Source organism: Balaenoptera acutorostrata, chromosome 5, assembly GCF_949987535.1.
Source record: "Balaenoptera acutorostrata chromosome 5, mBalAcu1.1, whole genome shotgun sequence".
Taxonomy (NCBI): Eukaryota; Metazoa; Chordata; class Mammalia; order Artiodactyla; family Balaenopteridae; genus Balaenoptera; species Balaenoptera acutorostrata.
In genome coordinates, this window is record NC_080068.1 from 33,686,986 (window position 1) to 33,704,309 (window position 17,324).

Sequence of the window (17,324 nt, forward strand, 5' to 3'; positions counted from 1 at the left end):
TGCCTCTGGGTCCTGAGCTCTGTGATGTATTTTGATTTTAGGCCACAGAACTTTGAATTGCATTCATTGGATAGGAAAAAAGTTGTCAGTCAGTGGCCATGCTATTCACAGTGTTGGCAGTGGCCAGCTCTGAGGCCTCGGAGGGGCATTGGAGAAAGGGCAGTGTCCTTGGCCCTGGAGGAGAAGGAGACAGCAGGATCAGGTGTGCTGTGGTGTGGACAGGCTCTAGAGGTCTTCCTCAGGTGCCCAGGGAGGTGAGGCCTTGGTAGGGGATAAAGAAAGTACTAGTTCTTGTGAGGTGCAGAAGATGCGAGTGGTGTGTGGGCAACATGTAGGAGGGGAAAATCTGACTGCATGAGGTTTGGTACGAGATTTGGCAGATGTGAGTAAACTCTACTGGATATTTTGTACCTTTGGCTTCCTAACTGTGAATGAGGGAATAGCTAGAGCTGTGGAATAAAGAACTAAAACGTATGGCTTGAGATTTAATCCAGGGCTTCCTGTCACAATGCACTTTAAAACTAAGTGAGGTTTTCGACGGGTGGAGGGGACTGACTTCTCTCACTGTCTTTTGTCTGACGATCTCAACAGCTCTACTCATGCTGTTGATTGAGTAGCTTTTCTGGGGCCAAGTGGATCTCTATTGGGACCACTGGCATTTCCTGTGGTATTTAGTGGAAAGAAAGTATCCTCACAAACCTTTGGTTGTTGAGTTAACCAAAAATTAAAGGTGTGTTAACACAGCACATTTTAAGAGACATGTCACTGACTTGTTGCACACTGTAGCTGTCAAAGCCTCTCTGTCTAAGTGCCTTTAACTCAAGGAAGTGAAAAGTAGAGCCCAGCTATTCCTACCTGGCTGCCTGTGACCATGAACCCTGGGAAACACAGTGGCCTCTGTGAAAGGCCTATCTGCATAAACCTCACAGAGCCCTAAAGAGAAATTTTTTAAAAAGTACACACAGACACACACACACACACGGAAAAATTAAAGGGCTGCATCTTGACGTTTTTTCCTGAACAATGTGAATATGCTACAAAAATACATGAGAAGGTAAGGCTGATTAATGGAGCTTGCTTTCTGTAGCCTAAAGACTTTTAAAAATAGATACTGAAGGAGGAGGAAGCAAACTCAGTGGCAGGAAACCTAATACTGTTCAGAGAAGGGGGGCAGGGGTGGGGCGAAAAATGGAGCATGAGCAGGTCTTAGGGAAGCCCTTCTGTTGAATTGCTTGATTGCTTTAAAATGATCGCTTTCCTAGTAGCAACAAGGAAAACTGGCCCAGTTTGTTTTCAGGGTTGGAAGAAAAGACTTATGTAAGCAGCTCCTGGCTTTGCAGTGTTTCCATTTGGAACATCATTTACGAATTTGGCCAGATCTCAAGTGATTTATGTTTAGTACATAAGATTATCTTCAGCTTTCTATGGTGAAAGAGCAAATGGTTTGGGGTTTAGTTGCTGCTTTTCATCCCTTTTAATTGCTTGTTCAAGGTAATACTGCATTAATCTCTGTTATTTACCTCTAGAGTCGGGTTTTGTATACACTTGAAATTCAGCTTTTTACGTTTTTCTGTATTACTGGACACATGCTCTTAATTTTATGGAACAAATGAAACAAAGGGAATCTTGTGTCAGCTGTTTTGAATGCTTATGGTTTTTCATATTTTAAGAGTTCTCTCCCTTGCCCACCACCCTCCCCCTCCATGGGAAGACATTTCTTATTGAAATTGTGGATATCTAGTGAAAGATGACATTTCTTTTTGGTGTTAGAGAATACATTATTATGAAAATGTGAATGCTGACATACTGTTTTTCAAATGTGGAAACAATTTTAATGTTTTAAATTAGGTTGTTTCTATAGGTCCCATGTTAAATTCTCCTAATTTATTAGGTTTATGTATTTGCTTGAGAGGTAAGCATTTTAGCAAAGAAACGGTCATTTTATTCTGTAAAACAGAAAAAAATTTTGAAGTGTTTCTGAGCATAAAATTTAGGAAAACGGTATATTATATATTTCATATTCGCTGTGGATAAAAATAGTTGCATCTAGTTAGTAAGTATTCTGCTCTAGTAACCTTCCCCAGCACCTCTTCCTAAATCTCGAATTCAAGGTCTCTTCTTCAACTGGTGTCTTAATATTTTGAGTTTCGTATCTTGCACACAGTGCAAACCAAGCAAAAGATAACATGTATGGAGGTCACTCTGCCTTTCAGATTCTATCAGCTATTTTGAATCTAATTCTTAAACTGTTCATGGTACTCTGGCAGCAAGCTATGTGCTTGTCATTTTATCTCATTACTGTTAAGTCTAGTCCTGTCAAGAACAGGTTTACTAGTCTTTTTTAATTGCCTGCTTAAAATTTTTCAGTTCCAAAATCAGCTGAAGAATTTAAGACGGTGATAAGTGTGGACTAAGGGTCATGTAAAAGTTCTGAGCGGATCAGGAACTCACTGAAGGAGGGAAATGCACACATGAACAGTTTAAGGCTAGTGTGGAGAATTTGTATCCAGAAGAATGGAATGGGGCTTAAATGTATGTGATGTTGACTAGTATAAATAGTTTTCTTTTGTGCGTTTTTGCAGTTAAACTTGCCACCTATTCTTCCGGGGAACTGGAGGCTAAGGATTAGACAATTAGAAGGTTGAGGAAGAACAGATGAAGATGAGCTGTAATCTGGAGGGGACAAAAGAGAGAGGGATGTCCACCCTAAAAGCTAAAAATAATAACATGAAGGAGGGGAAACCATGGGCCCTGCTCAGGGGCAACACCCACAGAATCTACAGTGACAAAGAGAGGAAAGAAGGCTAAAAAAAACCAGGTGAAGTGGAGAGAGGTTGAGGAAGAGGTAGGAAGAGAGTTCTTTGTTTCCTGAGAAAACATTGTTGTTGACTGGAATAATGTATACATGCCCCTCTGGGAGTAGGAGAGGGCCAGGTTTCCCAGCAAACGTTCAGGCTTACTTTGTTGACGCTGCCCAGCAGAGTCTGAGGTGTGGTGGTGGGACACTCGTTTTAATGACCATGTGGGAACAGAAATGTAGGGACTGTGTTCGTCTCCAGGGAAGTGTTTGGAGCCAGAGCCTTGTGTGTGACCTTGAAGGGAATGGAAGACAATGGCAGTTGAGACTCATGTAATCCATTGGGTGGGCAGTCTAGTTGAGTCAAATCAGAGTAGCCTAGCAGGGATGGCCATCTCTTTTCCTTGCATCATCCCTTACCTGGCAGACTTTGGGGATGGGGGTTACTTTGTAGTATATTGAGGGCAGGACTGACTTTGTGTCATTAGACTCCCCCTCCTGCTGCCCCAGTCTTCTTCCTGGGGTGCACCATGGCGTCACATTGTTCCCTGACAGGGCCCAATTTGCTGGGAATGTATTTCATATTCTGGATCTTTCCTGATTTTCTTTCCATCTACCAAACTTTATGTTCATTCTCTCATGTCTCTTGTCTCTCTAGATAACTGGAGCTAATTTAATAAAAACATTCATTCTCCTGTGTAGGGTTAATATATAACCCATTCTCTGTTACATGTTTGAATTCAAAAGAAGGATTCTCAGTATGTTGACTCAAAGAAATGGTGGCATTTTGGGCAAGTCTTTGGGTAAATATTAAGGTGGTAATATTATAGTAGTGTCATATTATATGCATCTTTTACTCATGGGAAGTAAACTTGAACAAAAGGAAAAAAAAGGGGAAGAAATGACAATTGAAATATGATGAGCAGGGCTTTCCTGGTGGCGCAGTGGTTAAGAATCTGGCTGCCAACGCAGGGGACACGGGTTCGAGCCCTGGTCCAGGAACATCCCACATGCCTCGGAGCAACTAAGCCCGTGAGCCACAACTACTGAGCCTGTGCGCCACAACTACTGAGCCCACGCACCACAACTACTGAAGCCCGCGTGCCTCAGCCCGTGCTCCGCAACAAGAGAAGCCACCGCAATGAGAAGCCTACGCACCGCAACGCAGAGTAGACCCCGCTCGCCGCAACTAGAGAAAGCCTGCACTCAGCAACAAAGACCCAACGCAGCCAAAAAAAAAAAAAAAAATGATGAGCATGATCCTAGAACGAACATGAGATGGGAGATATGAGCCTGCAGTTTGTAGGGAGATTTCATTTCCTCGAAGATTGTGAGTGTTTGGGTTTAACTGCATGACTCACAAAATCCAAGCCAAACATGTCATATGGTGTTGACCTGAAGAGATACTAGTCTTTCCCAAAGGTCAGGAAAAGGGTCATCTTGGACTTAGTGAGAAACAGCATAGTGTTGTGTTTTATGAGGAGTTTCAGGGGATTTTCAAGGGTGGTTTTGACTATTTGTAATTGCTGCCTTGAGTTTGACTTTGGATTCTAACCCAGTTCCCTGTGCCAATAGGTATGACTTAACAGTATTGTTGGCTGAGGGTAGGTCTTTCACGGCTCCTGTGAGCTTCTTGAGATTTGGGACTGTATGTCATTCATCACTGGCAAAGGAGGTCAGAAAACACTTTCTGTTGAATGAAATAGTGAATATAGAGCACCCTCTGCCTGATGCCTTCCCACCACTGCCCGCCCCCCCATCCCTAGAACAATGGGGATTTGTTGAAAGTAGGAAGATGATGTGTGTACGAAGATCCTTTTACTACCCTTTTTTTTTTTTTTAAATTAAGAATTTCCAGATGGCAATCACAGATGATTAAAGCCAAGAGGGCTCGCTCTTTCTTTCTTTCTTTCTTTCTTTCTTTCTGGCTGTGTTGGGTCTTCGTTTCTGTGCGAGGGCTTTCTCTTGTTGTGGCAAGTGGGGGCCACTCTTCATCGCGATGCGCGGGCCTCTCACTATCGCGGCCTCTCTTGTTGTGGAGCACAGGCTCCAGACGCTCAGGCTCAGTAATTGTGGCTCACAGGCCCCGTTGCTCCGCGGCATGTGGGATCTTCCCAGACCAGGGCTCGAATCCGTGTCCCCTGCATTGGCAGGCAGATTCTCAACCACTGCGCCACCAGGGAAGCCCCTCTTACTACCTTTTTAAAAAAAAATACTGAACCCATATCTTCCAGTCCCCGACAGGGCACGAATGGATGGCCCCCCACTTAGAAGCTTCCATTTCCTCATTTGCCCCTCAAAGATAGTTTTGAAACACTGGAATTATGGGTGACTTACAAGTGAAAGCATAATAGAAGATATCTCCTCCCCCAAATCCCCTTTCCCGCCTCTCCCCCCGTGCTTCGTTCTGTCTTTCCAGCTGCGGTCCAGTCGTGGACTACGGCAGTGATCCTAGTACTTTATGAGCAGCTTGCCTGGAAGATTACAAATATGTGTCATAAGTTTAGCCAGTTTAGTAGGTGGCCTTGTTGATGACACTCCTGAGCACGTGGCTTCTTGCTGTCTCACAGCAGCGCCATGGCACTTACTGAAAAGACCCTGGTTTCAGCAAGGTGTCTGCTTGACCGGGCAAGTTTAAGTTGAGATAATCACCACTGGAGTTTGCGTGTTTTTTATATTCCATTTACTGAGGTTTAGTTGCTGCCCTCAGTGAGTTTGGAAGCTCCTCTGTGTGACATCCCGATCTTCATACCGGACATAAATGTGATCTGACTGCTAAGCACTCATTTGGATGCTATTTTTAGCTTTTTGTCAGCCTCCTGGGCTGGTTTGATATTTTTATTTTTGTAATGTGCCACTCAGTCTTTGTTTTGCTATAATAGAACCACAGAAATGGAGGGACTCTTAGAGGTAATTAAATCTAGCGTACTTTAAACTTTTCCTTCCTTCAAAGGGACAGTAAAACCACTGATTTATGCCTATATATAAATGAGAGAAAGGCTGAATTTCTAGTTCAGAGAGGGATGGAAATGGGAGGCCGAAAGCCTCTATCGTGTCTCTGCTCCCTTCCCACCCCAGTCCTAGAGGTACTGGGATATAACATCTGGGCCTCTGTGGAGCTCAATTTAAAAACCACAGCTCTGGAGTAATGGGTGTTTTGCTAAGTCTTAAATGAATCTTCCTGGCACCAATTTGCTGTTTATTGCTTCCTGAGGGCAAAATTCAAAAACAGAACGGCTCAGAGTTCCTCCTCTGCATGTGTCTCACTGAGAATTACCTATAGGCACTCAGCAGTTATCAAGAAGCTTATTGTGTGTTGTGAACCTTCAACCCAGCCAGTGCACAGTGTTAGGTAACACAGGTAAGAAGCTGACCTGAAGAACGACTGGCACTTTATTTTTTTTTTTTTAAGTTGATGGCGAGTATGGCATCTGGATGAGGCTATGAATATGCTTACGAAGTTGGGATGTCCTCCATGGGAAGGGCTCTGATTGTGTAGATCAGTGATTCTCAAAGCGTGGTCCCCTGAGCAGCAGCCCCAGCAGCCCCTAAACCTTGTTAGAATGCAGATTCTTGGCCTCTACCCAGACCTGCTGAATCAGGAACTTTGAGGGTGGAGCCCAGAGACTTGTATTTAACAAGCCTTCTGGGTGATTCTGCGGCACGTTAGAGTCTGAGAACCACTGGCGTTGAAGGGCACAGTGGTGGTGCCAGGGTTGGCTTGGGGGTGTTGTGATGCTGCTTCTCCCCCTGCTCTCCCCTTCCTATGAGCACTCTTCCTGCTTTGCTATGGAAATTCGATGTTTTCTCAATCTTACGTGAAGTCCTAAACAACTTCATCTTAAAACAAACACCCTAGCTCTGACTTCCCACTAGGTTACCACCCCTTGGTCCCTTTTATGTGGAAGTTCTGAAGCAGCCATTGGATGTACATGAACACGATTTTTTAGGTGTTAGTTGGAAGCTTGCTTGTTTATGAAAGGAAGTGATTTTCTGCTTGACCAGCCAGGGCCTCATTTGTCTGAATACTGCTGAGGTAACTCCGAATCGCAGCCCTTTCAACTTCCTGTCTTCAGTGAGGGTCTGATGGAGGATTTCCTAAGTGCAGCACTTGATCATCTTATGTGCGCTGGCTGTATAAACCTGTTCCTTTTCTCTTGTGCCTCTCTGATTCACTAAGCAGTCAACAGCCTGTAGCTGGGGATTCCTAATCTGAGATCCAAGAACCGACCCTGATATCAGACTAATAAGCTTTGCTTGTGTGTATGGATCTGACTTTTTGTGGGTGGAGGGTCCATTGTTTCCATCAGATTCTGGAAAGGATCTGTGTGCCCTCCCCCCTCCCCAAAAGCGGATTAACTATTACTTTAGCTGTTTTTGGATAAAAGTTGTAAGAACTCATAAGATTTGCAGCCATTTGGAAGACCTTTTGTGGGACTGGCCAGTCATACTTCAGCCTGCCATGTGGGCTCCTCAGGTACACTGTATACATAAGTACAGTAAGACTGGTTCTGCTTATCCAGTGGTTTCAGGTATAGTTTCTTTAAAAAATTCAACCCTGTAAGATATACAGAGTAGGAGGAATATTATCCCTGTTTACACTGATGACGGTGAGGCTGAGACAAAAGCATGAAACAATATCACTAGGTTTACCATCATGTGAAAGCGTTGGACACCCCCGCTAGGCTCATACTCTGGTAACTCCTAAATACACTTGTGGGCCCGTGAGCCACAACTACTGAGCCTGCGCGTCTGGAGCCTGTGCTCCGCAACAAGAGAGGCCGCGATAGTGAGAGGCCCGCGCACCGTGATGAAGAGTGGTCCCCGCTTGCCGCAACTAGAGAAAGCCCTCGCACAGAAACAAAGACCCAACACAGCCAAAAATAAAAAATATATATATATTAAAAAATATATATATATAAATACACTTGGATGATGCCTAGAGAAATCTCAGAAGTTCATTGTTGATAAAGGGCTGATCATCATCATTTCCTTTCCAGAGGGAATGGATCATGTTAAAACTGTGGATTTCTTTTTGGCTGTTCCTCATTTTAGCAATTTTAAAACATAATTTTATGGATATAATCTCCCCACTTCACAGTCAAATAAAAGCTGGCCCCGGCCCCTCTTCTGTTCTCCTCCACGAGGATCATAGAAAATCCTACCCGATCATATTTTTCAGCATGTTGGGTCAGGAGAGGGTAAGTCATTGGCGGCTGGTAGCATCACCTCATTTTTTTCGTTAGATTGTTCTTTGGGTTTCAAAGACTAGTGCCCTTGTAACTTACATTATTCAGCCTTAAAATTACACATAAAAGTTTGCTGTGGAAGAGTAGCAAATGTAAGATAAATTGAGAGGGTTAAGGGAAAAATGGTACTAAGAGCTTCTCATAAATGAATTCTCATCATAAAAGCACACCGATTTCTCCAAGTGACAAATTAACTTGAGACCGTGCTTTGCATTTTTAAGTAATGTGTGGTAGGGTAATTCCATTTATGTTCAAGCCAGAGGTCAGTGCCTCACTTATTCCACTTGTGCTTTTTGTCTAATAGGATAGAAAAGAGAGCTATGTGGGTATTTAATTTACTTTGATTTTGCAAATGCATTGTGTCATGATTCAGGCAGTACCGAGATTATAGGAGTTAAGGCAGGCTGGCTTATAAAAGGTGTCTGTGCTGAGGGCTTGGGGCCAGTACATTTTCCGAAAGGAATATTTGTGCTTAGAACACTTCTTATAAAGATTGTTGTTCTGATTTGAATTATGTTTTCACTTCAGTGGGGTCACTGAAAAGGACATCAAGAAGTCAGTCATTTATTTCACTTCCCGGGCATTGGGTGGGTAGACAAGGCATTCGAGAGTGGTGGTGGTTCTTCCTGTCAACAAGTCAGAGGTTGGATTATGAAAATTAACTTTGAGCAAGTGACTCTGTGTTTGTATCAAGAATATGCATATTGGGACTTCCCTGGTGGCGCAGTGGTTAAGAATCTGCCTGCCAATGCAGGGGACATGGGTTTGAGCCCTGGTCCAGGAAGATCCCACATGCTGAGGAGCAACTAAGCCTGTGTGCCACAACTGCTGAGACCGCGTGCCACAACTACTGAAGCCTGTGCTCCTAGAGCCTATGCTCCGCAACAAGAGAAGCCACCGCAATGAGAAGCCCGTGCACCACAACGAAGAATAACCCCTACTTGCTGCAACTAGAGAAAGCCGGCGCACAGCAATGGAGACCTAACACAGCCAAAACTAAATTTAAAACAAAACAAAACAAAACAAACAAAAAAAGAATCTGTATATTAATGTCATTTAGACTCTTTGGGGGAAATATTAAATATCTGTATTAATTTTAGCATTTGTACATCTGTGATTTCTTGAACAATAATGGGAATAAAGAGAAAAGGGTTCCTCCCCTGCCTTCTTACAATCTATTTAGTGACACCTGATGGATCATGTGAAAGCTCTGAATTCTTCAAGCCATTGGTATCTGAATTAGGAGTTTATTTTATTTTATTTTACAAGAGTCCTTGTATGTTATTTATTTTCTTTTTTGTGTTATTGAAGGATAGTTGACGTATTATATTAGTTTCAGGTGTACAACATACTGATTCAGTATTTTTATAAATTACACACCATACAAAAAGGCTTAATTTCTAACCCAAATAAGAAAAAAGGCACTCCTAATTTATCCCTCCCCTGCCTTTCCCCTTTGGTAACCATAAGTTTGTTTTCTATGTCTGTGAGTCTATTTCTATTTTGTAAATAAGTTCATTCATATCATTTTTTAGATTCCACATAAAAGTGATACCATATGATATTTGTCTTTCTCTGTCTGACTTACTGCACTTAGTATGATAATCTCTAGGTACATCCATGTTGCTGCAAATGGCATTATTTCATTCTTTTTTATGGCTGACTAATATTCCATTGTATATGTATACTACATCTTCTTTATCCATTTATCTGTCCATGGACATTTAGGTTGTTTCCATGTCTTGGCTATTGTAAATAGTGCCGCTATGAACATTGGGGTGCATGTATCTTTTTGAATTAGAGTTTTCTCCTGATATATGCCCAGGAATGGTATTGCTGGTTCATATGGTAGCTCTGTTTTTGTTTTTTAAGGAACCTCTATACTGTTCTCCATAGTGGCTGCACCAATTTACATTCCCACCAACAGTGTAGGAGGGTTCCCTTTTCTCCACACTCTCTCCAACATTTATTATTTGTAGAGTTCTTGACAGGCATTCCGACCTATGTGAGGTGATACCTCATTGTGGTTTTGATTTGCATTTCTCTAATAATTAGTGATGTTGAGCATCTTTTCACATGCCTGTTGGCCATCTGCTTGTCTTCTTTGGAGAAATGTCTATTTAAGTCTTCTGCCCATTTTTTGATTGGGTTGTATTTTTGTTGTTGTCATCAAGTTGTATGAGCTATATTTTGGAAATTAAGCCCTTGTCCATGACATCGTTTGCAAATATTTTCTCCCATTCTGAGGGTTGTCTTTTCGTCTTGTTTATGGTTTCCTTTGCTGTGCAAAAGCTTTGAAGTTTAATTAGGTCCCATTTGTTTATTTTTGGTTTTGTTTCCATTACTATAGGAGATGGATCCAAAAAAATATTGCTGTGATTTATGTCAGAGTGTTCTGCCTATGTTTTCCTCTAGCAGTTTTATAGTATCCGGTCTTACATTTAGGTCTTTAATCCTTTTTTTTTTTTTTAGATTTTTTTTGATGTGGACCATTTTAAAAGTCTTTATTGAATGTGTTACAGTATTGCTTCTGTTTTATGTTTTGGTTTTCTCAGCCGCAGGGCAGGTGGGATCTTAGCTCCCCAACCAGGGATCAAACCCACACCCTCTTCATTGGAAGGTGAAGTCTTAACCACTGGACCACCAGGGAAGTGCCTTTAGTCCATTTTGAGTTTAGTTTTGTATATGGTGTTAGAGAATGTTCTAATTTCATTCTTTTACGTGTGCCTGTCGAGTTTTCCCAGCACCACTTATTGAAGAGACTTTTTTTTCTCAATTGTATATTCTTACCTCCTTTGTCATAGATTAATCGACCATAAGTGGTTGGGTTTATTTCTGGGCTTTCTATCCTGTTCCATTGAACTATGTGGGTTTTTTTGGTACCAGTACCATACTGTTTTGATAACTGTAGATTTGTAGTATAGTCTTAAATCAGGGAGTGTGGTTCTTCCAGCTCTGTTCTTCTTTCTCAAGATTGTTTTGGCTATTTGGAGTCTTTGTGTTGCCATACAAATTAAAAAAAATTTTGTTCCTGTCTGTGAAAAATGCCACTGGTAATTTGATAGGGATTGCATTGAATCTGTAGATTGCCTTGGGTAGTATAGTCATTTTAACAATATTGATTCTTCCAGTCCAAGAATACAGTGTATCTTTCCATCTGTTTGTGTGGCCTTCAATTTCTTTCATCAGTGTCTTATAGTTTTCAGAGTATGTACAGGTCTTTTACCTCCTTAGGTAGGCTTATTCCTAGGTATTTTATTCTTTACGATGTGATGGTAAATGAGATTGTTTCCTTAACTTCTCTTTCTGATATTTAATCGTTAGTTTATAGAAATGCAACAGATTTCTGTGTATTAATTTTGTAGCCTGCAACTTTACCAAATTCATTGATGAGCTCTAGTAGTTTTCTGGTAGCGTCTTTAGGATTTTCTGTGTATAGTATCATGTCATCTGCAAACAGTGACAGTTTAACTTCTTCTTTTCCAATTTGGATTCCTTTTATTTCTTTTTCTTCTCTGATTGCTGTAGCTAGGAATTCCAAAACTATGTTGAATAATAGTGGTGAGAGTGGACATCCTTGTCTTGTTCCTGATCTTAGAGGATCAGGATGCTCTTAGCTTTTCACCATTGAGTATGATGCTAGCTGTAGGTTTTTGTATATGGCCTTTATTATATTGAGGTAGCTTCCCTCTCTGCCCATTTTCTGGAGTTTTTATCATAAGTGGGTGTCGAATTTTGTCAAAAGCTTTTTCCGCATCTATTGGGATGATCATATAGTTTTTATTCTTCAATTTGTTGATGTGGTGTATCACACTGATTGATTTGTGGATATTGAAAAATCCTTGCATCCCTGGGATAAATCCCACTTGATCATGGTGTATAATCCTTTTAATGTACTGTTGGATTCAAATTGCTAGTATTTTGTTGAGGATTTTTGTGTCTCTGTTCATCAGTGATATTGGCCTGTAATTTTCTTTTTTAGTGGTTATCTTTGTCTGGTTTAGGTATCAGGGTGATGGTGGCCTCATAGAATGAGTTTGGGAGTTTTCCTTCCTCTGCAATTGTTTGGAACGGTTTCAGAAGGATAGGTGTTAGCTCTTCTCTAAATGTTTGATAGAATTTGCCTGTGAAGCCATCAGGTCCTGGACTTTTGTTTGTTGGAAGTTTTAAAATTAGTTTCAATTTCAGTGCTTGTGATTGGTCTGTTTATATTTTCTAATTCTTTCTGGTTCAGTCTTGGGAGACAACCTTTCTAAGAATTTGTCCATTTCTTCCAGGTTGTCCATTTTATTGGCATACAGTTGCGTATAGTAGTCTCTTATGATCCTTTGTATTTCTGTGGTGTCAACTGTAACTTTTCCTTTTTCATTTCTAATTTTATTGATTTGAGTCTTCTCCCTTTTTTTCTTTATGAGTCTGGCTAAAGGTTTATCAATTTTGTTTATCTTCTCAAAGAACCAGCTTTTAGTTTCATTGATCTTTTCTATTGTTTTTTTAGTCTCTATTTCATTTCTTTCTGCTCTGATCTTTATGCTTTCTTTCCTTCTACTAACTTTGGGTTTTGTTGTCTTCTTTCTCTAGTTGCTTTAGGTGTAAAGTTAGGTTGTTTATTTGAGATTTTTCTTGTTTCCTAGGGTGAGCTTGTATCACTGTAAACTTCCCTCTTAGAACTGCTTTTGCTGGATAGAATTAGGAGTTTTGACTGGGTAATTAATAATAATATCTTTGTCCCCTGCACTGTTCTACTGAAGTTTTCATTTTCTTCTTCGGTCTGTGGCCACATTGCATTTTTGCTCCAGGATTTTAATTTGTGGGGCGAAGACAGTGGGCATGATGTTAGCTAATTGCCTCAAATGCTGGCTGGTGTGTACGTGACCTCTCAAAGTCAAAGCGCAAGGCTAAAGATCACATTTTTACTTGCTGTTTTTGTTGTTTTCATTTCAGGGGAATCAGTGGGTGCAGGTGCAGAGGAGATTTAGGGAGATGAGGGGCAGGTGCTTGGTCAGGAGCTCTGGGGCCATGTACCAGTCAGTCCCCCAACTCATGGTGGTGGTCTTTACATTTCTTGGAAGAAGCACAATAGACTCAAATACCCGAGGCTAAGATGGAGCCTGAGGCAAAGCAGGCCTCTGCATTTCCCCGAAGTTCAAGTTTCTTTTAACCCTGAATATCTCTCGGTATCATTCTTTTAAAAAACACTTTAGCGTATTTTTTCCCATAAGGAAAAAATACCCAGCACTCTGAATCCATGCTTCCTATGAAGGCACCTAGTATTATAGAATCTGTTTGCCTTTAAAGAAAGAAGGTAAATAAGTTTCAACAGCATGCCAATCAGCTGTCCCAGAAACCACACATAAGTTAATGGGTGTTTTGAGGTTGTGTATTCACCTGTCTGGACAGTTGAGGACTCTGGACATATTTCGGGTTAGGAAATACCTGTGTGATTACACGGCTTATTGTTTATTGTAAAACATATTACCCTTATGTTAGAGTCCAGTGACTCATGATCTGACTTTAAAATACTTTTGCCTTAGTAATTTTAAAAAGCCCTTTTCCTGCCATTTGGCTTTTAACATGTGTTCAGGCCATGGTTTTCTTTTGGTACCTTTTTAATTGAGATGAAATTTACATAACACAAACGCTGTGAATATTTTTTGTCAAGAGAATTTAAGAAAGGTTAATTGACTCAACACTTGGTTCATTTATTTGAATTCAGTGGCTGACAGGCCATGATGATATAAAGCCAGGTCCTTGCCTTGAAGGAGATCACGGTCTCCTAGGGGGATAACAGATATTAATAGAGACATGTACAAGGTGCCCTGTGACTGCAAAGGACGTTGACTGCACTTTCCTTTTTGAGTCCACCACTGAAAATGGTGGACTTTTTCCTCTTGCTCTATGTTTTTGTAGCAACATGTCTTACTTCCTTGTCTTAGTGTTTTCTGTTAGAGATTTCATATGAAAGTTAGAATTTTGTCAGCTACCTCATGCTCCTCAATATTTCTTGCTTCTAAGATTCAAAGATGGAAATGTAAGTGGTGATGCCTGATGTTAGTCTATTTGTTAGAATTATAAATCATGCACTTGATATAAAAAGGTGTTTTCGAATGTTGGATTTTAAACTGGGATTCTTGCCTGCATCTCTGTGGCAAGACTGTTGGCCAATAAATTCCAGGTCTGTTTGCTTACTTAAGCCTCAACTATATGGCCTATGTTTTCATTTTTATTGTATGTTTCACACCCATGTCTTAAAAAAAAAACCCAAGCCAAAAAAAATGTACTTCCTGTATTCTTCACTTTGAAGTATCCTGAAACTTCGTATCTCTTCTTCTTCTTCTTTTTTTTTTGTTTCTTAAATCTCTTGCATGTTTGCAAATGATAATAGCAATGCCTTTTCCTTTTATACTGGTAAATGAAGGATTAAATGGACAATATTTACAGAGATCGCTAGGATTCTTAGAGAAAGGACTAAATAAAATGAAACAGTAGTATGTAAGATGAATAAATTATTTTCTTATGTTAAGCTGAGTTTTATTAAGGTGAATTTTTCTTAATACTAATCTTTTTTTTAAATTTAAAGACTTTAGTCTCCTTTTTATTTTTAAAATTTTATTTATTTTTATTATATATATATATTTATACATCTTTATTAGAGTATAATTGCTTCACAATGCTGTGTTAGTTTCTGTGATTCACAACAAAGTGAATCAGCCATATGCATACACATATCCCCATATCCCCTCCCTCTTGGTCTCCCTCCCCCTATCCCTATCCCACCACTCTAGGTGGTCACAAAGCACCGAGCTGATCTTCCTGAGCTATGCGGCTGCTTCCCACTAGCTATCTATTTCACATTTGGTAGTCTATATATGTCGATGCTTCTCTTACTTCACCCCAGCTTCCTCCTTCTCCCCCACCCCACCCCGTGTCCTCAAGCCCATTCTCTACGTTTGCATATTTATTCCTGCCCTCCCTGTAGGTTCATCAGTACCATTTTTTTTTAGATTCCATATATATGCATTAGCATATGGCATTAGTCTCCTTTTTAAATAGTTATGCTGTTTAGACTTGCTCACTTCCCTATTTTAAGGCATTTCTGAACTGGTACAGTTGTCATTTTCTTCTTAATGTTATAACGTATGGTATCTCTGAAATGTTACTTTAAAAAAAATCCTACTTTAAAGTCTCTTGCTTGGCCCATGAAATTTAAGAATTGACTTAAGTTGACTTCACTTTAATAATGTTATTTTATTAAAATCTTGCAACATATTGGTCAAGTGCTACAATATAATTTTTTAAAAAAATTTTTATTTTTTCACACACACACTGTATTTTATTTCTACAAGAGATAAATAAGCTGACACCAAGCATTGTAAATGGATGACCACAACAAAAGCAACAATGATTGAAATTACCAAACACGAAACACACTCATACTATGTCATAATATTGACATTCAGTCCAGTAATCCTCCACTGTAACAGCTCCTTTACTTTGCAGTGAAAATTGATTTGTATATTTTTTGCCTCTGAGTCCTTGTGGAATTCTTTTTTCTTTTTTATTCAAACAGAAAGTCACAAAAATTATAATCATCCTCATCAGTTCACTCAGTCCCATGTAATTAATTATTTTTTTCATCTTGATCTTTTGTTAGCACTTTTATGAATTCATCAGTTTTCCATTAGAGTTCTGAAAATGCTTATTCATTCAGTTCAGCAGTATAGTCAGTTACCAGAAACCTGCACTTGTCAGAGTCTTCTCCATGAATTCCTTGAAGATGAAACCCTTTTATAGGAACATTTTTGCAAAAGCATCAGAGTACACCCAGAACTGTCTGTAAATAACAAAAGACTTAAAAATGACCACGGTTAAAGATTTGATGAAAGTTCATAATAATGCAATTGACAAGGAAATTTTGTTATTTCTGTGATACACATTTTAAAGTAATAACTAGAATTATGACTTATAACATTATACCAGAACATATAAGATTTTTAGAAATTTCATGTAATGTCTGAAACATTTATATTAACATATTTCCATACAAATAACCCAAAGAAAGTTTAGTATTAGTTGTTTTTTTTTGTTTGTTTGCTTTTTAATACTGCAGGTTCTTATTAGTCATCAGTTTTATACACATCAGTGTATACATGTCAATCCCAACCGCCCAATTCAGCACACCACCATACCCACCCCACCGTGGTTTTCCCCCCTTGGTGTCCATACGTTTGTTCTCTACATCTGTGTCTCAACTTCTGCCCTGCAAAATGGTTCATCTGTACCATTTTTCTAGGTTCCACATACATGCGTTAATATACGATATTTGCTTTTCTCGTTCTGACTTACTTCAGTCTGTAAGACAGTCTCTAGATCCATCCACGTCACAACAAATGACTCAATTTCGTTCCTTTTTATGGCTGAGTAATATTCCATTGTATATATGTACCACATCTTCTTTATCCATTCGTCTGTCGATGGGCATTTAGGTTGCTTTCATGACCTGGCTATTGTAAATAGTGCTGCAATGAACATCAGGGTGCATGTGTCTTTTCGAATTATGGTTTTCTCTGGGTATATGCCCAGTAATGGGATTGCTGGATCATATGGTAATTCTATTTTTAGTTTTTTAAGGAACTTCCATACTGTTCTCCATAGTGGCTGTATCAATTTACATTCCCACCAAGAGTGCAAAAGGGTTCCCTTTTCTCCACACTCTCTTCAGCATTTGTTGTTTGTAGATTTTCTGATGATGCCCATTCTAACTGGTGTGAGGTGATACCTCATTGTAGTTTTGATTTGCATTTCTCTAATAATTAGTGATGTTGAGCCGCTTTTCATGTGCTTCTTGGCCATCTGTATGTCTTCTTTGGAGAGATGTCTATTTAGGTCTTCTGCCCATTTTTGGATTGGGTTGTTTGTTTCTTTACTATTGAGCTGCATGAGCTGTTTATATATTTTGGAGATTAATCCTTTGCCCGTTAATTCGTTTGCAAATATTTTCTCCCGTTCTGAGGGTTGTCTTTTCGTCTTGTTTATGGTTTCCTTTGCTGTGCAAAAGCTTTGAAGTTTCATTAGGTCCCGTTTGTTTATTTTTGTTTTTATTTCCATTACTCTAGGAGGTGTATCAAAAAAGATCTTGCTATGATTTATGTCAAAGAGTGTTCTTCCTATGTTTTCCTCTAAGAGTTTTATAGTGTCCGGTCTTACATTTAGGTCTCTAATCCATTTTGAGTTTATTTTTGTGTATGGTGTTAGGGAGTGTTCTAATTTCATTCTTT

At 39.8% G+C, this 17,324-nt stretch overlaps 1 protein-coding gene across 2 annotated transcripts in view; it reads left to right on the forward strand.

Moving 5' to 3' along the window:
* Window positions 1-17,324, forward strand: part of FHIP1A (FHF complex subunit HOOK interacting protein 1A) — a 264,239-nt gene that overhangs the window by 42,204 nt on the left and 204,711 nt on the right. The gene's annotated exons all lie outside the window — the stretch shown is intronic.